This window comes from Opisthocomus hoazin, chromosome 6 (genome assembly GCF_030867145.1).
Source record: "Opisthocomus hoazin isolate bOpiHoa1 chromosome 6, bOpiHoa1.hap1, whole genome shotgun sequence".
Taxonomy (NCBI): Eukaryota; Metazoa; Chordata; class Aves; order Opisthocomiformes; family Opisthocomidae; genus Opisthocomus; species Opisthocomus hoazin.
This window is the reverse complement of record NC_134419.1, coordinates 18,183,757-18,211,017: the sequence shown is the minus strand read 5'-3', so window position 1 is coordinate 18,211,017 and position 27,261 is coordinate 18,183,757. Positions and strand designations below refer to the sequence as shown.

The 27,261-nt window shown below is 39.8% G+C and overlaps 1 long non-coding RNA gene across 2 annotated transcripts in view; it reads left to right on the top strand.

Annotated features, from left to right (window-relative positions):
* Nucleotides 1–27,261, top strand: part of LOC142361690 (uncharacterized) — a 209,879-nt gene that overhangs the window by 164,878 nt on the left and 17,740 nt on the right. For both annotated transcript variants that reach the window (XR_012764334.1, XR_012764335.1), the window contains exons 6-7: nt 1,135–1,185; nt 26,803–26,868. This is a non-coding gene — a long non-coding RNA (uncharacterized LOC142361690). The remainder of the gene's footprint in view (nt 1–1,134; nt 1,186–26,802; nt 26,869–27,261) is intronic.

Below are 27,261 nucleotides of genomic sequence, written 5' to 3'. Positions count from 1 at the left end.
ATGCTTTTGTTCAGTGATGGTGCATTGCTACTACAAACTTAAGTGGGCATGATTTAGGTTTTAACATCATGCTATGGTTCCAATTAATCATTAAGTTGTCATTTACATAAACCCAAATGTTTTGATAGGAAAAAGCAATTGCTGTAGCTAGGAAAAAAAAATCCCAGACTTAACACAGATCAGTTCAATAAGCAAGAGTTCTTGATGTGTTACAAGGCAGTGGCTTCACAACTCTTGGGACAAATTGCGAGTTGATCGACTGCCAATAACGACGAGGTCATACTCGTATCTTTTTTATTTGTTTATTTTTAATTTGTGGGTGAAGACTGTGCTCATTAAAGTGAGGAACTCCACGCTAGCTTTCGCCAAGCATTACCATATTACATATAATGAATTGTGTACACTTGTATCCTTTTCAATAGTTCATCTAATTTTCCTTGGAATTGCATGGAGTACTTTATTATGGAAGTATTTTTCCAATCTGTACTATTTATATTTTTGGTACAAACCTGCATTTGATTACCCTAGTATAGTAGATGCTTTGTCTTTTCTACATGTTCTTCTGCTTTGGAAGAGAGCTTATTGCCCTTTTTTTGTTTTGCTTTGTTTTGACAGGTAAGAGAAATAGGTGACCAGGCAGCTGAGTTAAAGTTGTTCTCTGCATTTTGGCATTTGTAATGACTACAATGAATTTGAATTACTGTAGACCTTTACAGCTTTATGTTGTTTTCTGGTCATATCATTGAGTAGAAAATATTTTCATGATCTATTTTTAGAAAAATATGTAACTTTGTTCTTTGTTTCTTATTTTGTAATAATGACATGGCCCTTGCTTTTCTTCTCCAAGTTTTGTTGGATTAATTATTGAGCTTATTAGAGGAGTACTGTGGAGATCTATTCTGGTGACACATAGATACCAGTGGCTTAATATCTTGGCCACAAGGCTAAGCAGTATCAGATCGCTGAGGCTGGTGGCAGTTAAAATATCCAGATTGTGTCTGTAAATGTTTTCCCTTTTGAAAATGTAAACTTTCAGTACTAATGCTGCCATTACCAGAATGTTACTGGCATTGCTCCTATGTTAGAAAATAATTACTGGACTCATTGCTGACATGCAGTGTTTCTTTTCTTCAGGGAGGTGGGTGGACAAGCACACAGAGCTCACTGCTGAACTAGTAAAATTGGGTAAGTTCTCCTATTGCCTTCATTGCTACTGTGTGGCTTCCAAAATATGTAAGGAGTTGGTGGAGAAAGCATCTGTGTAGTTCACATTAATAGAGAAATTTGTTTATTATGCTTTGCACTGGGGTTGTTCCTATGCTTTTACATAGTGTGCCTGGTAAACAGTTTGGTTTTTGGCTGCCTTTTAGGCTGTTCAGATGACCTACATGGAGCTTTTTATTTTAATTTCTACTGACTAAGGTGTTTTCTTAACTTACTTCCTGCTTTGTCACTCCGTAAAAACACACAAAATTCACCCTAGCTTGGAGGACTATCACAGGTGCTATGAACCACCAAAGATGTCAGAATAAATGCATTACCCAGATAGAGACTAAAAAATGTTTCGGGGGAGCTTGGGTGTCTTACTTCTACCTAGATGGAGAGCTAATACTGTGGACCTAGCCTATAGCAAATGGAAAGAAAAAGAAAGAATTAAAATGTGACCCAGGGGTCACTTCTTTGCCTAGTTGTACACTCGTTTCCTACCTTGCTGTCCCAAGATTTTGACTGTCTCCTTCATCTGTTACGGTTCTTCTTCTAAAACAAGACGGTCTTATGCAGTACCCCAAAGCCATTGTCTCCCCCTTAATGAAGTGCCACATGTTCTTGTACATAGTGCGGGAGTGTATGTTCTGAGCTTTGGTGGACTGCCAGCTCCACTTTCTGGGGGGGGGAACGCACAGAAATACAATGCTTTTCAAGCCTTTCAGTCCCTACAGAATGTACTAACAAATCTGAAAGCAGCTGTGCTTGCTCGGCTGTAAGGATGGTAGATCAGAAAAAATGTAACCAACCTGTCACATGCCATGAGTTTAAGTCTAACTACATAATTACAGGTCCTTCTCTAGTCTCCCGTAAGAAACCAACTTAAAGAACAAACCAGCAAATTTTAGAAAGCTATTAAATTAGAGAAAATCAAATGTCTGTCAAATGGACATTCGTTACTCTTTATTTATAATTACACACATAAAATTGCAAAGAATAAAGTAGAAAACTTGAACTCTTGTGAAAGGCATTTTGCACTGCATACATTGTGGAGTTAATCTGAAATACCTGTTTAAATTGGCTCTTTCGGTAGTTTCCTTGTCATACATCTTAATGTCAGCAACATTTGCAATCGAATTGCAATGCAGATCAGTGCAGATTGTCACCAGTTAATAAGGAGTCAAAAGCAGGTTTTAGGTAGCACGATCTCTTCAGTTTATTACTATGGATAATCTACACATGACTGGGAGGTTTACATGACACAGGGCCTGCTGGCGACAGATGGAGTCCAGCTGTCTCAAAGGGGAAAAAGGATTCTTGCCCACGAAGCTGGTGGGGCTCATCAAGAGGCCTTTAAACTAGATTCGAAGGGGGAAGAGGATATAACCAGGCTCACTAGAGATGAGCCCAGGTGTGGCATGCCGGGGTTGGGGGTGAGATCGACAGCCCAGCTCAAGTGCATCTACAGCAATGCACGCAGCATTGGCAATAAACAGGAGGAGCTGGAAGCTGTTGTACAGCAGGACAGCTATGACTTGGTTGCCGTCACAGAAACATGGTGGGATGACTCTCATGACAGGAGTGCTGCGATGGATGACTGTAAGCTCTGCAGAAGGGATAGGCAAGGAAAGAGAGGCGGTGTGGTGGCTCTGTATGTTAAGCACTGCTTTGACTGTATAGGGCTCAACGATTGTGATGACAAGGTCGAATGCTTATGGGTAAAGATGAGGAGGAAAGCCAACAAGGCAGACCTCCTGCTGGGGGTCTGTTATAGACCACCCAACCAGGATGAAGAGGCAGATGAAGCTTTCTGCAAGAGAAACAGTCTAGGAGGTTCCTGGAGTGAGTGGAAGATAACTTCGTGACGCAGCTGGTAAGTGAGTCTACCGGGGGAGGTGCCTGGCTAGACCTGCTGTTTACTAACAGAGAAAGACTGATGGGAGATGTGGTGGTCGGAGGCTGTCTTGGGCTTAGCAACCGTGAAATGATGGAGTTCTCAGTCTGAGGTGAAGTAAAGAGGGGGGCCAGCAAAACCAGCACCATGGACTTTTGGAGGGCAGACTTTGGCTTGTTCAGGATGCTGCTTGAGAGGGTCCCCTGGGAGAAAGTCCTGAAGGACAAAGGGGTGCAGGAAGACTGGACATTGTTCAAGGAGAAAGTCTTAAAGGCACAGGAGCAGGCTGTCCCCATGTGCCACAAGATGAACCGGTGGGGAAGGAGACCGGACTGGCTGAACAGGGAGCTCTTGCTGGGACTCAGGAAAAAAAGGAGGGTCTACCACCTATGGAAGAAAGGGCAGGCGACTCAAGAGGAGTACAGGGGTCTCATTAGGTCACGCAGAAAGGAAATTATAAAGGCAAAAGCCCAGCTAGAACTCAGGCTGGCCACTGTTGTAAGGGACAACAAAAAAATGTTTTTGCAAATACATCAACAACAAAAAGAGGGTCAAGGAGAGTCCCCATCCCTTATTGGATGCAAGGGGGAATATTGTCAACAAGGATGAGGAAAAGGCTGAGGTACTTAATGCCATCTTCGCCTCAGTCTTGAATAGTCAGATTGGTTATTCCCAGGGTAGTCAGCCACCGGTGCTGGAAGATAGGGAAGGAGAGTGCAACAAATGTCCCATAATCCAGGAGGAAGCAGTTAACGACCTGCTATGCCACCTGGACATCCACAAGTCCATGGGGTTGGATGGGATCCACCCAAGAGTGCTGAGGGAACTGGCAGAGGAGCTGGCCAAGCCACTCTCCGTCATCTACCAGCAGTCCTGGCTAACAGGGGAGGTCCCAGACGACTGGAGGATCGCCAGTGTGTAACACCCATCTACAGGAAGGGCTGGAAGGAGGATCGTGGGAACTACAGGCCTGTCAGCCTGATCTCGGTGCCGGGCAAGATTATGGAGTGATTCATCCTGAGTGCGCTCACCAGGCACAACCAGGGGATCAGGTCCAGCCAGCATGGGTTCATGAGAGGCAGGTTGTGCTTGACCAACCTGATCTCCTTCTATGACCAGGTGACCCGCCTAGTGGATGAGGGCAAGGCTGTGGATGTCGTCTACCTGGACTTTAGTAAGGCCTTTGGCACTGTTCCCCACAGCATTCTCCTGGAGAAACTAGCTGCCCATGGTTTGGACGGGTGTACTCTTCACTGGATAAAGAACTGGCGGAGTGACCGAGTGCAGAGAGTGGTGGTGAATGGAGTTAAATCAGCTGGTGGCCAGTCACGAGTGGTGTTACCCGGGGCTCAGTTTTGGAGATCATGGGGGAATCTTTCATCTTAACAGTGTAATTTTAAATCATGTCATAAAGAAGATCAATATTTTGATAATTTCAACTGGAAGATTTTGGATGCACTGCTGACTCATTAAGTGTGAGCTGTAGTTTTGAAAACCATCTCAAGGATGTCCAGAATTCACAACAGAAGAAAAAGAAATCATATTCTCCAGCCCCAGAAGCAATTTTGAAAATACAGTTCTCGTTATTAGTGGATTTTATTAACGGTACGAAACTTCTGCCTTATCTTTGTCACCACAAGAGATACTTTTTCTAAGAGTACTGTTTTTGAGGATGATTCTTATCCCTGATTGTCTTTGAGATGGTAGCACTTTCCATTTTGTGGAAATACTGTAAAGCTTTGAAGACTGAGCTTCAGAAGGGCTCTAGGGGTGAACAAACACCTAGCTGTCTAGGACCCGAAGACCTACTAGGTGCAAAATGGATAAATTAAACAGTGCTACAAATTATGTAGTGTTTGAATAGGGGCAAGATGGCATGCCTCATTCTCTGCAAGTGTTCCCTACAAGGCTATTAGCTTTGTTTAGTTCTGAATAACACGTTGGCATTTGCTGGCAGTCCAGCAGCCACCATGGATGATAGAAACAGGCCTAGCAGTTCAACATTTAGTTACAGCCAGCTTCGTTTTTCTGGATCTTATGAGCCCTTAAAGTGCTCTCACAGTAAGTGCAAACACTGTAAGTGAATATTGTAGAGTCGAACAACCCACTGTTTTCAAGGAAATGCTTTTAGGATCAGATGATTTTGTAGTAATGTCCATGTTGTGGGCCCAAACTACCTGATAATCAAAGTTTTAAAGTAGTGTAATTTTCCCTGGCATCCGAAGAGATTTTCCATCCCACCTATGTTCAAGGGCACTTGCAAATATTGGCTGGGGGCTTCTGTAGAAGCATTATGTACATAGCAAACGTTTCTGTATATGTAGTGCAGGGGATGACTGCAAATGCAGTATTTAGTCTTCTTCTTCTTTTTTATTATTACTAATCATCATTAGTTTTTAGTAATACAAGGATTAATAGTAAAATCAGTAATTGTTGCCTCTTCAGTGGTATATATCTATGGCTGCTGTTATCCCATGTGTGAATAAATGATCATAGAATCGTAGAATCACAGAATGCTTTGGGATGGAAGGGAGCTTTAGTGGTCATCTAGCCCAATCCCCCTGCTATAAGCAGGGACATCTTCAACCAGATCAGGTTGCTCAGAGTCCTGTCCAACCTGGCCTTGAATGTTTCCAGGGATGGGGCATCAACCGCCTCGCTGGGCAACCTGTGCCAGTGTTCCACCACCCTCATTGTAAAAAATTTCTTCCTTATATCCAGTCTACATCTACCCTCCCTTAGTTTAAAGCCATTACTCCTTGTCGTATCACAACAGGCCCCGCTAAAAAGTTTGTCACCATCTTTCCTATACGCCCCCTTCAAGTACTGGAAGGCTGCTGTAAGGTCTCCCTGGAGCTTTCTCTTGTCCAGGCTGAACAGCCCCATCTCTCTCAGCCTTTCCTCGTAGGAGTGCTGTTCCAGCCCGCTGATCAGTTTAGTGGCCTTCTCTGGACCTGATCCAATAGGTCCACATCTTTCCTGTGCTGAGGGCTCCAGAGCTGGATGCAGGACTCCAGGTGGGGTCTCACCAGGGTGGGGCAGAAGGGCAGAATCCCCTCACTCGAACTGCTGGCTGTGCTGCTTATAATGCAGCCCAGGATATGGTTGGCCTTCTGGGCTGCAAGTGCACGTTGGTGGCTCATGTCCAGCTTTTCAGCCACCAGTACCCCCAAGTCCTTCTCCTCAGGGCTGCTCTCAAGCCCTTCATTCTCCAGCCTGTATTGATACCAGGGGTTGCCCTGACCGAGGTGCAGGACACTGCACTTGGCCTTGTTGAACATTGTGAGGTTCACACGGGTCCACTTTTAATATTAAACAGTACTGGTCCCAGTACGGACCCCTAAGGGACACCACTTGTCACCAGTGTCCATGTGGACATCAAGCGATTGACCAATACCCTCTGGATGCAACCTTCCAACCAATTCCACATCCACCAAGCAGTCCACCCATCAAATCCATCTCTCTCCAATTTAGAGAGAAGGATGTTGTGGGGGACCATGTCAAAGGCCTTACAGAAGTCCAGATAGATCACATCCGTAGCTCTTCCCATGTCCACTGATGTAGTCATGCCATCATAGAAGGCCACTAGGTTGGTCAGGCAGGAGTTGCCCTTGGTGAAGCCATGCTGGCTGTCTCGAATCACCTGTCCTCCTTAGCATAGCTTCTAGGAGGATCTGTTCCATGATCTTCCCAGGCACAGAGGTGAGGCTGACAGGTCAGTAGTTCCCAGGGTCCTCCTTTCTACCCTTTTTAAAAATGGGTGCAATGTTTCCCTTCTTCCAGTCTCCGGGGACTTTATCTGACTGTCATGATTTTTCACATATCGTGGAGAGTGGCTTGGCAACTACATCAGCTCTTTTCAATGGTGCCCAGTGACAGGACAAGGGGCAATGGGCACAAACTGAGGCACAGGAAGTTCCGTCTGAACATGAGGAAGAACTTCTTCCCTCTGAGGGTGACGGAGCACTGGAACAGGCTGCCCAGGGAGGTTGTGGAATCTCCTTCTCTGGAGATATTCAAGACCCGCCTGGACAAGATCCTGTGCAGCCTACTGTAGGTGACCCTGCTTCGGCAGGGGGGTTGGACTAGATGACCCACAGAGGTCCCTTCCAACCCCTACTATTCTGTGATTCTGTGATTCTGTGATCAGCCAATTCCCTCAGAATTCTTGGATGCATCTCACCAGGTCCCATAGACTCTGTATATTCAGGTTCCTCAGGTGGTCACGAACCTGATCTTCTCTTGCAGTGGGAGGGGCTTTACCCCTCTGGCCCCCATCTCTTGCAGTTCATCCACTGAAGAGGTGTGAGAAGAGAGGTTGCCAGTGAAGACGGAGGCAAAAACTTTGTTGAGTACCTCAGCCTTTTCCTCGTCCGTTGTTACCAGTTTGCCAGTCTTGCTCATCATGGGCGTTACACTTTCTTTGACCTTCCTTTTCTGTCTGACATACCTGGAGAAGCCCTTCTTATTACTCTTTGCATCCCTTGCCAAGTTCAGCTCCATCCACACCTTGGCCTTCCTGACCCCGTCCCTGCACAACCAGGCAGCGTCCCTATACTCTTCCCAGGATACCTGTCCCTGCTTCCACTGCCTGTGCAGTTCCCTCTTGCTCTTTAGTTTGACCAGCAGATCTTGACTGAGCCATGCCGGTTTCTTCCCTTCCTTGCCTGACTACAGCTCTTGTGCTCCATGGAAAGGCTCCTTAAAGCTTGGCCAGCTCTGTTCTGCTCCCTTGTCCCTCTGGGCAGTTTCCCAGGAGGTCCTATATTGACTAACCCCTTGACGAGCTGAAATTTTGCTTCCCTAAAGTTTAGGGTCCTGACCTTACTCTTAGTCTGACCCACATCCCTCAGCACTGCAACCTCTACCAGTGCGTGCTCACTGCATCCCAGGATGCCTCTAATCTTGACGTCACTTCTGAGCTCACTTGTGTTGGTGACCAAAAGGTCCAATGTTGGATCCCCTGTGGTGGGGCTGTCTATTACCTGGCTTAAGAAGTTATCCTCAATGCATTCTAGGAGTCTCCTGGATTGCCTACAGCTCACCGTGCTACTTTTCCAGCAGCTGTCAGGGTGGTTGAAGTCCCCCAGCAGGACAAGAGCCTGCTAGTGTGAAACTTCCTGTAGCTGGAGTAAAAAGGCTTCGTCAGTAGGCTCCCCTTGATCAGGTGGCCTGTAGTAGACACCACCAACAAGATTCCCGTTGTTGCCTCTGCCTCTGATTCTTGCCCATATGCTTTCAACGAGCTCATAGCTATTTTTCAGGGACAGCTCTTCACACTGTATTGATTTCTTAATGTAGAGGGCAATGCCTCCGCCCCTCCTTCCTCGCCTGTCACTTCTGAACAGCCTGTAGCCATCGATAGCCACGCTCCAGTCATGGGATTCGTCCCATCAAGTTTCAGTAATGGCAATCAAGTCATAGCTTTCTAACAGCATGGTAGCTTCCAGCTCTTCCTGTTTGTTTCCCATGCTCCCCTGCTGCATGTGTTCGTGTAGAGGCATTTCGTCTAGGCTGTTGGCTGTGCCACCTTCATAGAGGAACACCCCTTGTTTCCCTTGGGGTGTTTCACAGAAGCTCCCTTGTTGGCTCCTGCTACCTCAGGAGCGCCCAGCTTATCTCCACAAGACTTTGACTGTGCTGCAGTGTCCCCAGCATGCTTCTGGGCAACAGTTTGAGGGCCCGTACTAGCACCCTGTCCCTCCAACCATTGTGTATCATCCCACAGCTTGTCACAGGCAAGCCTGATATGTTTACCCTCCCCCTTCCCCTTCACATGTAGTTTAAAGCCTTGTCAATGAGCCCTGCAAGCTCCTGAGCAAAGACCCTCTTTCCTCTTTGAGAAAGGTGAATCCCAAATGATGTATTTGCTCTTACAGTAGCACAATGTCACTGTGATTATGGATGCCTAAATAAGCGCTACATGTGCCTGTAGTGCACCCAGCTCTCCCAGGAAGTGGTGTGTGATACAGATGCACAAGTTCTTCAGTGATGTGTCAAGACCTCATAATACAACATTTTACTAATTTAAAGGGCATTCTGCTATGTTACATGCACCTAAAATAGGAAACGAACCACCAGGCTCTGTGTTTGCATTGTTTGCAACTCTTTGTTGATCTCTGCCAGGACACAAAAGCTGTCTCAGTGGACTTTTTGCAGGCACTGAGTCTGAACGTTCAATAACTCAGTGTGAAAGCAGAAGCAGCATTGCATAAGCATTGACAATACAGAACAAAATGCGCTTAGATTAAAAGCGAAACAAGTTTGGGAGGTTTTCTTGCGTACGGTAGTGCTAGCCCTTTCGGAGATGAAAATAAGCAGATTTCTGAGGTTCTGAATGCAAATCTTGATGCTAACCATTTGAGTTTCCAAAATAAATGAGTAAAATATCCCCAAACGAAGCCCTGCTTGAAGCGCTGAACATGCCGGTGGCAAGTTCTGCTTCAGACTCCAAGAGATAATGTACGTTAGCACCTATCGGTTAGTCTAATTTATTCAGTGTCTTTGCCATATCACAACCTTCTGTTTGATTTTCTTATAAACTAATAATTTCCTGAATGAACTAATACTGCCACAGCCACTAGTACCTCTGCCTTGTAGAAGTTTTTTATTGTTGTGTATGCAACTAAATTGAAATATCTTTCACTTGAAATATTGACTTTAATATCTCATTTGAAAAATTCATGAAGCCTTTGATGTTAAATCCATACTCAATTTAGCCAAATGCCATTAGAATATGCAATATGCCTGAATACAGAGAGCATTATTGTCTGTGTTTCTGCAGAAGAATTACATTTTATGACTGTAACGTCAGGATCTTTTTTGGATTTGTTCATGAAGAAAAGAAAGGCAAAGGCAGCACATTAGAAATAAAATGAAAAGTGGTATTGATTAGGCTCTCATTTACCCTCTCTTTGCTTCAGTCCCTAAATACATGGAAATAAGGGTTGTGCCACAGCAAGTAACAATGCTCTGTAATGAATGGAACGATCTTTAGAAAATTAGTGTAAACATGTATGATAGTGCACAGATGTTGCTCTTAGTAACTGTCATACATTTATTTTACATTTCCATTTACATACGTCTCTTTATTTCCTAATAGTATCATAACAGAAACATGACAATAGTTAATGATTTCATAAAACACGGAATGTAAAGCTGACAGGGAGGTAGAACATTAATTGAAACCTATAGCTGTACTACATTAGAATTACATCTCCTAAATGACTCATGATAAAAATATCCCTCTTTTACAGACAAAGACAGGTAAAAAAGTAGGCTTTCAGCAAATTAATTTTTTTTTCCAGTAAAACAGAGACTGGCAAGTGTTGCAAAATCTCCCGAGTGCTAATAGAATGGTATTTGCCTTTAGTAATTTATGGGCACTTTTCCCCCGGCTATCGATCACATTTGAAAAAAGTAAACTGCATTAACATTTTAGCCAATAATGGCTCCAGAAAATGTTTGATTTTTATCACTACCAAAACTGAGGTCATGATACTTGGTTCTTTAGCAGATGTGGGAGAGCGTAGTACGTCCAGCCTGTGGCGCGTTTATGCAAGTGCCACGGTCGAACTGAATAAACTGGATGTAAATCAATGCTTGGAGCTTGTTGTGTTAGCTTGAAACATAAAAAATAAGTTGATGGCACAAGTTACGAGACTGCTGAGTAGCAGTGTAATGAGGTGTCCAGAGGACCTTGGGGTCTGTGAGGATTGAAACTGTGGTGATAAACCAACCGAGGGAGGAGGGTGAGCTGCTCTCTGCCACCATCTTCTGGCCAGTTCTTGGGACATAAACCGCCTGTGCTTTGTCTTCTGCATGGTTCACCAAGTCTTCTGTTGCTTCCACTGACAGGACAATCAGCCATTTTAAGCAAGCTCATACTGGAAAAATAACATGTTTTTAAAAATTTCCAGAGGGCAACTGGATCGTAACAATTTCCTGCAGGTGTACAGTAAAGTGGACAGTGCAAAATGCCAGACTAAGGGAGCTGAAAGCTCTGTGAGTGAATCCAGAGCATTAGTGCCTGTGATTTTATGCTTGGAGTTAGAGTGTTGTTTTGGTCAGTGATGGTGGCTCTCATGTGGCCAGATAGACCTGAATGCTCTAGAAGCATGTGTTACATGTGATGGTGACTGGACTGAATTCCTGCAGAATATTTATATATTGCGGCAGGAAACAGCTTGATTTCAATAGCTAACACTTTTTTAACCTCAAGGTTAGTGTGACAGCTGTGCCCTGAATACAGACTCTTGTGGGTTGCTTTTGCTAAAACTCTACATAGGGGCAGAGAGGCAGCTTGAACAATTAAGTCTGACTGACCAATTACCAAGGTTTTTCTTGCTTTTGCTGATGTCCGTCTGTTTAGTTATTTGTTGCACTCATTAAGCATTTGGAGACTGCTTACAGAACTTAGAGCTTTATTATTGGGAAGCAGTGTTGTAAGGTAGATTGACAATGAAACTGAAATTAGATTTGAAGATTCAGGCTTACCATGGGCCTTTGCAGAAATCTGTGATCTACAGAACAGAGTTGAATGAAAGTTCTTCCTGTTATATTACTTAGTGTTACTGTAGATGACAGCATGGCACGATAGATTGCTATTTGATTCCTCAATAATTAATTGTGACAACAACAAACACATGAAGTTCATTTACAAAATGTGTACAAACTGAACCTGCTATCCTTCTAATTCCTTTGATTGCTCAGGTTATTTCGTACTTTTATCTCTGCAGAGCTATAGAATTATATCACCATTTGGTCATATGTTAAATTAATTGTGACAAGTTAAAATAGATGTTAAAGTGAGATCTCCTACAAATTAATTAACAGTTGATTAGTACAGTTTATAATTTTTTATAAGAAGTAGAATCATGTATATTATGAGTACAGATGAATGTTAAGCATTTTGACATACTGGAAGAAATTTTGTGAGTTGAAGATCATGTAAACGTTATGATCTGTATTGTGTAGAACCACATTAATATGCTTGCTTGTGTTTTAAACAAATGTGGAAACATTTCTTGGAGATCTTGTACCCTAGTGCTTTTTCTTCAACGAAAAAAAAAAAGACATTCAGAACATCTGTGCATCAAAAGGAGGTTGTTTTTTACATTATGCCAAATAATATGAAATAATCTGAAGTATATATTAGGATGCAGCATATAGTTTATATGTACCACTGGATCTGATACTGGTGAATAAAAACTTATTAGGGAAATCCATTTGCCATGCCTGAAGACTTTATGGTAAACAGTTTTACAGATCTCATTTTTCAGATCTGAATTTTATTTCAGAAGCTTTGCAGTATGCTGACTAATGAAGAATTGTGGGAAAGAACGCAAAAGTTGTATCAAAAATAAAGAAACTTTTAACTGCAATTTAGAAGAACGACACAAATCAGCATGTGGCTATATACCTGTGCATATCAAACATGAAAACTGGTGCTCCCTAAAATAAATTGCATCCTTTATTTGGATCACTTACTGAATGGTCTTGAATTTCTGACTTTTAGTTTCAACCAGGTAAGATGAGGTGGCCTGTTCAGCCCAAGTTATTAAAGAAATTGGTTCACCTATTTGATTTCATGTCATTGTGGTTTCAGCCATTCATTTATTCAATAAACAGTTTGGTATGTTCAGAGAAATAATGAATATTGATTAAAAAATTGATCACTTATTAAGAAACAGTCCAAGGGAAATTGTTTATCCAATCAATTTAATTTTTGATTTGTTATTTATATTTTCCAATTTAATTCAGCCCTCCCTTAGGCTCCCAGACTACCAAGCAAATCAGGAGGAAGGGCAGAGAGACACTGGCAGCAACTTTGCGGAGAGCACGAAACCTAATGCATTCTTTTTAGATTAAGCTGGTAGAAATAGGCCGTTGTAAAGGAGACTGTGATTGAAAACTGTGGATACATTACCTCATGCACCTTTGTCTGTTGGACTGAAACTTTAACTTTTAATAGGATTTATTATGCTCTCTGCTTCCTACCTATTACATCAGTCAACTCTGACACTGTCAAAACACAGTAGTAACAAAAATATTGTGGATTTCATCTGAGCTGGCAGAGATTCTGGGCATGGAGGCTGAATGCACAAGGCAGTGAGAGAGACCTACACAAGAGCTCTGGAACATTTATCTGTTCTTTTGATATGAGACCTAGGCTGTGAACAGAGTTGCTGAATATCACTTTCTGCAAGGGAACAAACCAACCATCTGATCTCTGTTTTATCCGAATGTTGGTAATAATTCTAATTTCATTGTTCATTACATTAGTAAAGAAGGCTGCTTTGATACTTACAGGCAATAGATAAATACTTCTGCATCTCCAGTGACTAGTTTACTCTCATTGGGGTTTTAATACACAAGCTGGAAACAATTTGTGTTACTTCTACCTCTGAATTTGCCTGGAGTTATGAATCTTCTCTCTCTGCCATTGTGAGTCTCAATGAATGTAGTTCCTTTTAATACAGCAGAGGTGTGCTAATCTCTTCATACTTAAAGTTGGTATTAACTATGCTTTGCTCACCTGATGTTCTCCCATACCTAACTTCATGTCAGAATGTTATTTTTCAAGAAATATGGAGATATATGTGTAGAGCATGGAGGAGATATTTTAAGGATTTAAAGCCTTGCTTCTGGACACCTTTTTGGGACAGGCACAATACTATAATTAAGAAACTTCATGTACATACATCTGTCTGTTCTTTCATGGGGAAAGATGTGGAAACGCTACCTGCAGTCTGTTACGCTGCTTTTGTGGGTCTTGAGTTTATAAATAAAAGCTCACCCTGTGGACAGCTGAAAGGTGAGAATGCTTGAGGAAGAACTGAATAGGCAGAGCAAAAGGCCAGGGCTATGTGGGTTGAGTTCTATAAGGAAAGGAGTGCATCTTTTGTGGAGGATAGCTTACAAAAGGAGGAGCTACAGTTCTGGCATGGCTTTCAGCCTCTGTGCAAAGCCAAGGCCCTGAGGTATGGTTAGCAGTGTTAAATAATCAAGGAGAAACCTTATTCAGACTAGTTGTGTTGTTAATCTTTCAAGTATGAAACAGTAAGGGAAGAAGTAATGTATGTGTTTTTTTTCTCCAATAAACACACATTTTATATAGTAGTTGAGAGTTGAAATTATACATAAAAGCAAAGCTAACGTTACCTGGCTTGTGTCGTTTCCTTCTGCCTTTTAAAATTCTGTGGAAAATTTTGACTGGTCATATTTATGATTAGTCTTATGGAGAGTTTTTATACTAAAGTTGGCTTTATTCATTATGTTTCTTGGAATTCTGCTTATTGATGACCTTCTCACATTCCTCTTAATTCTTCTCTTCTTTCATCAGTTTTAAGACAGAAGATGTATGCCTTGCCTTCCATTTCCTTTTCCTCAGTTTCACAAAAGAACTTGAAGCTGCTCTGTGATTGAAATAGAAAAAAATCCCGTGTTCTAAAATATGATTTTTTTAATGCTTAAGTAATACGAACTTCAGTGTAAGAAACTATGAACAGGATGAAGCTAAGTACAACATGTACGTAAATGTTTAAAAATACCCGAAGATATTTAGTAATACTTTGTTTTGCAACTCAGGGACGTACATGACAGGGTACCCTAAGGTCTCCTGTGGATCTGGTTCTACTCTCTGATGATGTAACAGTAGATATAATTTAAAAATTTTTGGCTGACACCAATTGAGAAGAGTTTGCAACCACTTTGGAGATTAACTTTAGAATTCAAAAGATCTTGATAAATATTGTGAGGAAGGAAAAACAAAGGCTAATTCCAGGTTGCACGATCAGGACCCTCAGATTTAAAATCAGGAAGAAAATTACTCCTTGAAACGTGAGACCTGAGATGCAATACTCTGCCTGGTTTTTAGTCAAGGAAAATGTGGGCTAATTGAGAACTTATGAAACGGAACAAAGAAAAACCCAGGAAACTCCTGGATTTACCTAACTGAGTAAAGCCTGTGGGGTGAATGCTATAAGCTCTAAATAATTGCTACGAATAGGATAGAGACATAATGTTCCTTATGTTCACTAAAAGCAGGGCAAGAAATACTTTAATGTGTAGCAAAAGAGATTTGTATTAAATATAAAGAAAGAAGCAATCTCTCAGACAATAATGCTAATTGGGCAATGGGAGCAGCGGTTTAAAGATATAATTGTCACAATTTTTAAGAAACAGATCATACAGAAATTTGCACATTGTAACTGTAGATACTACTTTAGAGTACAGAGCTGCGCTGACTGACCTACTGAGCTGCTGTTCCTCCCTTCCCTGATAGCATACTTGGATTAGTTTAACTGCTGATTACTTCTCCCAGATTAAGTCTCTGAATAAGAAGTGGGTAAATAATTTGGAGACCAGAAATTGTTACTACTACCCATTATTTTTCATTTTATTAATTTAATTTCATTCCTGTATTTGGGGCCAGAGGTACATGGCATTAAGATAGATATAAGTATCTGATAAGGTAAGAGAAGATATAAGCACATTTTGATACAGAGCAAGTTAGGCTCAGGTGTTTCTATGGGTTTTCCCGTAAGGCTAAAAGCATGAAAAGTTGGATCCAAACTCCCAGCTGTTATTCCATGAAACTTTTATCTCCCGTAGATGCAATAACTGTAGAAAAAGCTAACCAATATTGATACTGCCTGAATTTCCATCTGATGTCATCCCAAGGTACTTAGTAAATGTTCAGGAAGAGTAAGACAATACTGAATTGCTTCATGCATCTGAAAAATTTACAGCATTCAGTGTAATACATTGAAAAGGACCAGAGGAGTGCTGCGTATCACCTCGCCTTTCCAAAGAACAGACGCTTCTATAGGTCACTATGAAAAAAGGTCTAGAATGAAAGTGCTCTAACCTTTTTTCCAAGTTTGCAAAAGATTTTGATTAACTTAGAGCAGTTGTAAACTTTATTTAAAGATAAAGCCTGAACACTGTAGGTATTTGCCAGTTCGATGCTAGTTAAATTTTATGACCTTACGTTGCTGCAAAACAATGTTTTGGCCTGAAGAACTGTGTCTACTGTGTCTAGTTTAAAGGAAGCCATGAGTTTGAACTGAAAGTCTGGTAGAAAATGAATGATACTTAGTTTTCTAGGGCAACTGTCCTTTTCAAAAACCTACATATATGTTCATACTTCTTTCTCATGACTCTTCCAATACTTCTTGTAGGATTTTTCCCATGGGAAGTCCCCAGGTGTAATGCAGAGTAGTCATGTTGCAGCCACTCCTGAGTGGAGACAGAGAGGCCTGTTATGCTTACAGCATCAGGCTTAAAGTATAATGTAGTTAACTGATGTTGAAATAATTTTAAATAATTGAAGAAGTTATTTGTGTTAACATCTTCTTGATGAAAATGTAAAGAGCTGGTAAGAAAATACATTTGTCCTTAGTGAACAACTTTGATTCATTAGGACCCTGTGTGTTAATCTGTGTGCACCAAAGGTGTGGTACCCTGTAATGTGTGATATGACTGGTTATCGTGGTGAATTGTTCTGTTTTATCATATTTTCTGCATTATTCTACTCTTCTCTGTATGAATGGAATTGCAACCCTTTTTGCTTGACAGCAAAGACAAACATCAAGCTGTCCAGAAGACAGAGTGCCATTTTGTTTTTCTGTTGAAATTCGTGGTGGGATGGGCAAAACATCAGCAAACACTCAAGAAAAAAACCTCCTGACCCTCTATTTATTCTTGCTAGCATCTTTAGATATTTTTAGTAATTATTTCATTTTTAAGAAATATTAAGTCCTTTGTGCCAGAAAAAAACCCAAAAACAACCTCAAACTTTATGTAATTGCCATTTGGTCAGAATCTGAATTTTACAGTAGTGCTAATTTAAAATAAATTAGTGCTCAGAATTTTTTGTTTTGCTCACTAGAATCCATGAAATTCAAGCAAAGCATACTATATTAGAATCATAATGTTAAAATGGCTATTTATGATTCTTTTAAACCAAATGGTTTGAACCAGCTTTGTTCCCAGACTCACATTAAATAGCATGCACGCTGCTGCTGTGTAATTGTAGCAACACATTTTAGAATGTTCCTTATGTGTACAGAATGGTGAAAAATCGTATTACCACATAGTTCAACAGTAAAAACTATTAAAGCCTTCAACTCAAATATGCCTTTTTGAAACTATTGAATTAACAGAGTTAGATTAAAATATAAATGCACTTGTTAAGTAATATTTTATTTTCAAAACCCATTTTCTCTTTATATTATTTATACAGTTGGTGTGTTTGACCAAGGGAATTGATATATTGTCCTCAATAGGGTAAATATTCACTGTGATTACTTCTTTAATTGCCAGAGCAATCTTTCTCCTTTCAAAGAAAGCAGTAAGTCACTATTTAAGAAAAGAAGTCCATTGCTGTCTCTCCAAGCACGGTGTTGTATCCAGAAGATGAGCCTGTCCTTTCCGTTTCTCTGTAAAATCATACACCTTATGCTCTGTACGAACAGTAACTTGCTGCAAGAGCCGTGGCTGAAACCAACCCCTCCCTCTGTGGCTGTGCCCCTGCTAGAGAGGAGGCAGGCAGGCTGGCTGCCGCCTGCTGACACGCAGCTGTACACGGTGCGTTCTTGGGAGTTCGTGGTCGAGTATCTTGATAACAAGATAAAAATATTGCATGGTGTTAAAAACATTGGAGATCAATTTAAACAGATGGAAAGAATAGTGTTTATTCACATTCCCAGGCACAAAACTGAGTATGTTCACTACACAGTTTGGGTGCTTAATAACCCCAGGTCCCAATGAATTGGTTCTTGACAGTTATGAATGGTAGACTAGCTGCATTAAAGCAATGAGGGAGCTAACAGCAGGTTTGAAACTGGGTTTGAATAAATCATCAACCAAACATATAACGGCATTGTAACAGTAGGCCAAAACCTCTGCAGCCATGTGATTGCTAGTTGCCAGGAGACCATGGATCTTGAGCATTCTGGAAATACTGAAATAATTTTAGCTGTCTCAAATTTATAGAATCTGTGGAAAAATCTAATACATTTAAATTTATTAAAACACAACTACTTTGTCAGAGTGCACGTGAAGGTTTTAGACAAAATATGGCTTTTTAACTAAAACAGTCTCTTTTGCACATTGATCTGCTTTCTTCTGTATGATTTATAATGTATTTAGGAAGAATATTTGCAATATGTGATGTAGTATTTAAAATCTTGACTGCAGTAATTCAGTGCCTCTAATGAACACATGCAAAAATACTACTGTACACTTAAGTGTCCATCCTGCCATCGCTTTGTTTACATTGGTAACTTTATGCTTTAAAGTAATCCAGTGTAGGCCAAATGCACAGCTTTCATGTTTAAATTTAATCACATTAATGAGCCTTTAAAAGCTAAGATCTGATGCTCTGTTTGCAATTACCTTATCTAAAAAAAAAGTTAGATTATGTTAGTGGTAGAGGCATTACGTTAAATCCAGTCTTTTTTGTCCCCTTTTTTCAGAAGGAATTTTGCCAGATGTGTGAGTATCTATCTGTGCTATCCTCAGATGCAGTTTATAACTGATTGGCCTGGTTTACAGTGGGATTTTTAAGCTGTTGTCTTATTTTATGCATGAAATGTTGAACTTAATTGAGTTGAATTAGATAGATAGATGTTCATTTGTTTGATGTGTGGCCCCAGAGAGGGAAGAGTCAGGATGACTCCTTGTAGGCTGCTCCTCTAGCTCACAAGCCGTCTTCGGTAAAAAGAAGCAACAGGCACTCAGCACTAGCACTTACTGTGCAACTTGGGATAAGTGTAGGAGACTGCAGAGATCCTTCAGAACAGCTGAAAGACAGAGAGTTCTGCCACAGATTTTCTTTTGTATGACATTAGGCACTTGCTTAATTTCCTTGGCAATAGGGAAGACTTCCCTTTCTTACAAGAGTCAGGAGAAAGAATTATTTGCTGATTGTAAGGCTACTGTATTTTGTGATTATAAGTACACAACTAGTTGTCAACTTACAGTAAAAGAAATAACAGGAGAAAAATCTGATGATTCATGAAGTATAAATTCATGGTCCATTTAAATTCTGCCTTAACTAGATACAATGAATACATCAATTATATTCTTTTTGTAAATGGAATTAATACAGACGTAAGAATTTACTTCAACACAATACATTTTTGCAAGAATTCAGTCAACTGAGAATTTCTGTTTTGGAAGAATTCCCTTTCTGGAAGACAGCAACATCATAAAATAGGTAAAAGACAAAGCCTGGGAGAGAGAGAAATGGAGTGAGTGAAACTAAGGGCATGTGAAGAACAGTCACTATCCAGCAACAGCAGCAAAACAGTTTCAATTTTCTGGATTATTAATTCAAATTCACACGCACATGCCAGTTAAAATTAAAGGCCTTTTTTTACTGCTGTAGTTTAAATTAAAGATTATATTCTGCTCCACAAGTCTGAATTAAATAGCTTATTTTGCACACCAAGCTCTCATTTTAAAGCTAATAAAGAAAAGACATAGCATGTACGTGCAAGCTTGAGACAGGAAGGGTCTAAATTACTACACCTGTTTCACTTGGGAGCTACTTTATTAGTGTTACAAAACTTGGCTTTCAATTTGGCAGTCAGAAGCACATTTAGAACAAGCATTTCTTTGTTTTGACAGAAAGGCTGTGGTAAATGAATGACGTTTGAGCAAGGTGTGAAATGTGAAGGTACAAAATTAACTGGTAAGATAATTACTGTTCTAATTCTGCATAAACAAGCGTTTTTAAAATCATTAATAGTTCAGGGAAATAATGTTAGTGATTAAATAAGGTGGCTTGCATCACTGAGCACAACTAAGCTGCTTTAATTACATTTGAAAGCAAGGGAAAGCATCTAATTAAAATTAGCACAGGGTTCCTGAATGACCAGCATTGCATTGTTGCCCTAACCTGTTTAATTGCTTGTTTATTAATAATATGTCTTTATTTTCCCCCTTCTGCATTTAACAAAATTATTAAAGAAGCTAAAATGTGTAAAGAGAATCTGACTATGTATATTTATCAAAATATGCAATGCAGATATAACCCAGAGAATTACTTACAAGGCAACATCATTCAAAAGTCATAACTTTTCTTCATATTAATAATGTTTTCTTCCTGACTCACATTCGTATGTCAATCACGTCCTTGGACAAGAAAAATGGTCTTTGGCACGACTGCCGAATTGCAGCATTTTGTAGCTGCTTTATTGTAAAAACCTCTTGAATACTAAATTGTTAGCTAAAATATAGCTAATAAATCTAAGAGTAATCAATAATAAATTATGGAAAACATAAGCAAAAATATCATCTAAATTAAAAGAAAGCTTTATCCTGTCTCAGCCTTTTTTAGCAAAACTTGTGCTAAATTGACCATCTGCAATAGGTAGGTCTGTTCTCGGAAAAGATAAAACTCAGTATTCCAAGCTTTCCAGCATATTTGTCCTTCGGTTGAGGAATATCTGTATTAGACATCTGACTTTCTCTTCCTACTCCCTCATGAGCTGTTTTAAGTTTCACTTTATTAGCATAAAACCATAGGAAATATGGGAGGGTTGTTAATCTACACACTTTAAACAAATATGCAATATAATACAATGAAGACAACTAAAAATAGAGTAAAATGCTAATTTATTTTGTTATATTTAGCTATAATCAAATCAAGTTAAAGCAGGCATGATGTTTTCCACATTGATTTAGTATTTATACTGTATCTCTGATGTGAAAGGCTCAGATGCATAATAATTTACATACATATACATTTTAAACAGTAAAAATTCATAAAAATGTGAAGTTCTATATGGAAAGGTAGCAGATCCCTAAGAAAGCAGGTTAAATCATGGGAATTATGCTTATGGAACTGATAAGCAGTTAAAACAGGAAGTTAATTTTAACTTCATGAGTAGTGGAGAATATTCAGCAGACGTTACATACGTTATTTTATAGGTGCCTGATTTGTGAACAAAAAGGAGGATTCTGCTCTGTGTTGTAGGATAGTAAAGAAAGATCCAAGTCACAGATCTCAATGGGAATTTTCTGTTTCATGTCTACACACAGTATCTGATCAGCATTTTGAACCACAGTATATAACAGAAATAACTTTGAAGACTGTAGTGAGGTAATATTGGCACCATTTAAGCGGTTAGTGTATTTGACATCCAGTACAGAGGAAGATATCTATTATAACTTACATAAGTAGTGGACATCCTCGAGTACTTTAAAAAGAAATCTTCCTAACTTTTAAAAAGCAAATAGCTAAACGAAAAAAGTAGAGAGAATTAGAAAAAGTAGAGATAAGTAAAAAGAAAAGAAAAAAGAAGAGGGGGATGGGGAAGGAACCCCAGGAGATTAAACAAATGACCTAATTAAGTCTTACAAAGAATTTTTAGTAGCATCTCATTGCCATAACAACCATCTTGCATCATCAAAGGGAGACATGACAATTTTTTTAGTAATCAATGTGGTGTATAATTAATGGTGGCATTTCTTTGTGCTTTGGTGATGGATAAATAAAAGTTTGGTATTCTTTTTTAATTACAAGGTTCCTTGGCCTTCTTTTAGGTCATGGTCATCGTACTTATGACTAAAACCTTTCATTAACCTTTCTGTAATCTGTTTCCTCAAGTTAGTATCTGTAAAATTGTAAAAGCCACAAAAAATCCACTATCTGAAGGACAGACTAGCAAAACTATCAGACATTATTTGCGCAAGTGATGTAAACTAATCCTAGTCCTAGTCCTATTTATCCTATTCATGCTCCCACTTTTATTTATGTAGGGATCTGGTAAATGTGTTCTGGTCGATTTAAATTGCAATGGTTTAACACACTACAGTCCCAAAAATACCCTCTCTGCCCCTATTTTGGAGGCCCCTGCTCCAGTGTTGGGATATATCCCCTCTCAGTTGCCATAGTCCATAGCCTGTGGTATTTTTAGACTCATAAGGAGTGTGGGCCTGCATTTATATACAGGCATGTATTACACCATATCTCTGCTGTGAGGAGGTAACCTCACATGGATGGTAGTACTAATATCTTAAGCTTTGCACCTACATCTACCAGAGCCTTACTGTAGTTTACCAGTCTCCAGCCAAAACAAGACTTACCCACCTACTACTAATGGGAACACATTTTCTCCTCCTTGACACATCGTGCTTTTATCTTGGTTCTCAGATTACTAATATGATGTGTAAATGATGTTGCTAAAGGAAGTTTTTAATATGGGTGGTGAATCAAATTCTAGAAGGTGCTTTTTATTTCATATGTCTTTTTGCTAGCTTCAGTTTAACCTGAAGAAGTTCTCTGCTTTGGGGTGTTTCTGTTAGTAAAATATCTAAATGTGCTAAAATCTTTTAGTTATTTAACCCTGAAATACCCTGGAGTTGTAGTTCTAAGTGCTCTTAACCCTGTTACATAGACATAATCTCTCTTGCTTGCCCAAGGCACAGAGGAAACAATGACTTGAACTAGGGTCTTGTACATCCAGATCTTACTGTTGGCCAGTATCATCTTTCTCCCTCTGCAAGCCTGGGCTGCTTTGTATCCTTTTTTCCTCAGTAAGCCCATCAGAGCATACTACAGCAAAAAGTCGGCTCTTTGTAGGATAATTTATTCCTCTGACCTGCTAGCACTATAAATATTTTGGAGTTGAACTATATTGATATGCAGAAAGGGCCAATCCTAAAATGTGATGAGACCCTGCAGGAGGTTCAACTACTCAGATGTTTGCTTACAACTTAATAGAGTCAGAGAAATGAATACTTCAAGCAAGAAGATGTGACTGACTCTGATGTAGTGCCAGACTTGCTTTTGGCATTTAGCGAGGTAAGCGAGGTACTTCCAGCATACCTGGGAAACTTCTGTATGGTACAGCATGGCTGCTAGGTGCTTGTAGCCCCCTATTTTGTGGTAGAAATGAGATTTACAGGGGATTAGGGATTTGATTGTACTCTGTGTATTTATAAAGCCATTTTAAAATATTGGAATAAAAAATATAAATAGCTCCTATATTTATAAACAAATAAGGATAGTAATTTGTGTGGCATCTAAAATACGCTGCCTTTATTTAGCATTAACAAAGAACATGATCATCTTGTAGAACATCCCAACAGGGGAGTCACAACTTCTTAGTAGAGAGTGTTAGCAGTGAGCGTGATCTGATTAACTGTGGCATTTCACTGTGTTATGGCAGTAGTGTTAAAGGAATGCATTGCGAGAGTTTAATTGTTAAAGCTGCCATTTCTCTTGCCCCTTTGCTTCATCATGGTCACCACAATCATGACTGAAACCTCTCATTAATCTTTCTCTATTTAATTCAATCTTTTGAGCTAATAGCATTAGAACATGAGATCCACAAAATGTGTGTGCCATTTTACACAGAGAAGTGCCTCACCTCCCTGCTCTCTGTAGGTGGGGAAAAGGGTACAATACTTACTGGCTTGTTAAAAGCATGTTTTAAGGGCATGATTTTGAGCATGATGGAGAGGTAGACTTGCGATGTAAGTCTTGGGGTTTTTTCACCTTATACAACATAGATATACATTGACAAGCTGAGTGAGTTTTGTGCTGGTGGAGGGTGTATAAATGGTGAGATACACATTGACAAGCTGAGTGAGTTTTGTGCTGGTGGAGGGTGTATAAATGGTGAAGCATTGTGCCAGAAATACTAAGGCTAAGTGAGAGATGAAATAAAAATTAGTTGGAGCACACAACATCACAAAGAGGTGGAGAAGCCAGTGCTGATGGGGTAAGCAAGTAACCACATCGTCCTAACACCAACAAATGATGCAAAACACCTAATGAAGACAGGCTCTCTGTAGCCAGTCTGTGACCTGCACAGAAGCAGGTGCTGCTACAAGCTGCTTACTGACTTCAGAGAAAGGAGAAATTAGCAAAATCCTGAATACTTCTGGAAGGCTAGCAGGTTTTGTAGTAAACAGAGCTCAAATAAACAAACATGCTACTTGTATCTACCAGTTTAGACTGGTTAAACGTCAGTAGTGTTAGTACCATCCCATGAAGTCTTCATTGCTCCTTATGGTAAAAATCTTTCTAGGTCATATAGCTGATATCTGAGTGCACTTGTCGTGGAGCAATGGGTGAGCATGAATAATCTACCACTGGCCAACTTTTGTCAGGATCCTTAACATGTCTAACCCAGATTTCAGGTCTTGCAAAGAAGCAGTGATGATCATGCAGTAGACGATTCATTTGTTTCCAAAAAAAAGGAAGCAAAAATCCAGGTTTATATACTTTGTAGTCTTTAGCTGTATGTTACCACCAATTTATATGTGGAATAGAACAAGCAGGAGTCAAGGGAACTGTCCATGTTCCTTTCTGTAGGCTCACGATGAGCAATTTTTATTCACTTCAGAGTGTATTCACTTTGAGAAGGTGGAACCTAAGAAGGCAAGATGTTTTATCCCAATAGTTTTTAAATAGGAATTATGCTGCATAAAGTTGTCATGGGTTTCTTCAGGCTCGAACAACACTAGTATATGGTATATTCTGAAACAATGCAGTGTCTGTACTTGAAATTAATATCATCTACTTCTGATCTAGAGGCAAAAAAGTACATAAATGGAGTCGCTGAATACAATCCAGTTTAAATATGGTGGAAGTGACAATGATATATGAAAGACAAGAACCTGGAAGTCTTTTGGAAATGGTGGCTAATTGATTTCAAGCATGTAGGTATATGCAACATCATGGGTGAATAGTGTGCACATGCCCAGTTTAAAACATAATCCTTTTTAACACCCAGCTGGCTAAAGCTGCCCCTGCTTCTCACAGGTGTAGACAGGGCCATATCAATCTGTGGTTTTGGAACTGTAGAAATAACAGATAATCACGGGCATCCAGTACTAGGAAGAACAGCACGTAGGCTAGGCAGAACAAGTGAGTGTGAGTCACTTGGGGAAGTCTGCTCCTTAATTTGGCAAGCAAGTCAATACATAGGTCTTCCCAGGCTGAGACCTAATGACATAAAAAAAAAATCTCATCCTCTGACTCATGATCCTAATTCATTCCTGTTGTACCTTGAGCAAAATAAGCTGGGGGTGAAAACAAGTCATATCCTCATTTCAAGGAGGACTTGTGAAACTGTTCACCATATGTAGGCATAACAAGTTCATGCCTTGCTATTTTCACAACATGAGGTTGTGAGATGCACATCACACCTCGTCATCTAACAAGACAGATTTCCTTACAATGAGGTGGAGAGACTCTAAGGAAACAAACATGAATGGATTTTGAGACTTTGATACTCATAACTTTCTCTCATATGAATGTGATGAGGGAAATGGAAGAACTCTGATTGACTTTACTGGGTCAGGATTTTATTCATAGAGAAAAGAATTAAAAAACCCAAACATTATGGAATCTGGTACAGCCATAACAATGGTTACCTCCTGTAAAGCAGTCATGGTAGCAATGGAGTATCTGCAGAAGGTAAGAATTTAATGTAGACATCTGATAAAATCAGACCACTGCCACTGAATTTGGAAGCCAAATCAAAAAATGTCCAATTTAAACAAATTAAAGACAAAATGTGCTTAGAATGCCAGTCGGAAGAAAAGAGCAAGCCATCATGCATTGTAAATCAATCAAAAGGAACAAGTTCATCTTCTAGAAGGCACAACAGTTGCCAGTACAATATGTATAAATGACTGGAGAAAAGTTAGTGCTCTAATAAGTAACAGCAGTAGAACCACTTTGATAGGAATCAAAAAATGAGATAAGTATCATCCCAGCAGAAGAAGTGGTGGGCTCAGATGAAAGAAAAAACATGAAACCCTGACGTTTTTCATGAGTTCTCACTTAATGGATTGAGTACACAGTAAGCACAGAAGCAGCAAGGAAATGTGGGCTGATTTGCTTACCAAAGCCTAGTAGATAATTTCCATACTAAAATTTGATTTACCTCTTTTGTGTTCTAGATGTTAACAGTGTGTGTCTCAGTGGTACTTTTTAATCAGTATTTTCTCTCTACTCTACTGCCTAGCATTTTTGTGCCTAGTCCTACACTTTTGGAAATTGTTGGTTGAGCTCTATAGTATTAAGCAATTATTAGTGATCTTTCAGAGCTGTACTGAGTTGTTTTAATTAACATCTCATATGTCAAATAGTGCCATTTGTGATCGTCAATTTGTGTCGCTATCTACCTACCAGTAAAAGTATTCAGACTACTAGTCCATCTTAGAAGCCAATGAAAAAGAAAATATTTTTCAGCATTCAACCCTGTCAGCCCTTCTAGATTTTCTACTTGTTTCTGTAATAGTAGCACAAGCAGCAAAGTATTTTTTTCATAGAGCTATAATGGCATGAGTTGGACATGTCTGTTCTGAAATCACCTGGTTTTGGGGCTTTAAGTAGGGCCTTTAGGCCTTTAACATTGTTATCTGTGTTTAATTTTACATAGTACTGAAATGTTACCTTGCCCTAAGCAGTGGAAGACACTGCTATCCTTTCCAGCAGCCACTTTTTAGCACCCTGTCCTTGACTTCATAATCCTCAAATACCAAGTTTGGAAATCTGCTTCTGGCAGAACAAGATCTCTTCATCTTTGGGGTCACATTGCAGCCTTTTGTTCAGTCACAAGTTCTGTTTGGATTTGTCTTCAGTATGTCTACTTGAATATTCAAAAAATCATCAGCTAGTCTAATTTGTTTTTTTATAAGTCATGTAAAAGACTGATTTGCTTTGACAGGTGGATCAGAAACAGAATTGGAGCTATTTTATCTGGACCTAATTAAACAACCTTCATTACTGGCAGGTATGTGTTTGTGATGACTAGAAATTAGCTTGATTGGAATTAAAACTCAAAATATAAGGCATTGAATTGACTTGTCTTTAAAAAATATACGGTTTAAAAATATATCTGTGAAGTACATTTTTAAATGTGGCAACTGCATGTCTAAATTTTAAGTATCTCATCATGCCCAATTCCACTTTGTATTTTATGTTAATGGCACTTGTCACAGGTATTCATGAGGATATTGCCAACACTTATAAAATGGCACCACACTAGTTCAGAACTACGAGACTTCAATATAACATTGGCAACTGTCCTTTTCTCCTCTTGCAGGCACAGAATTTCTGCAATATTTTGTGTGGTGTATTTGGGGTGAATTTCAGTCAGGCAAATGAGGCCAGCATGAGGCAGATG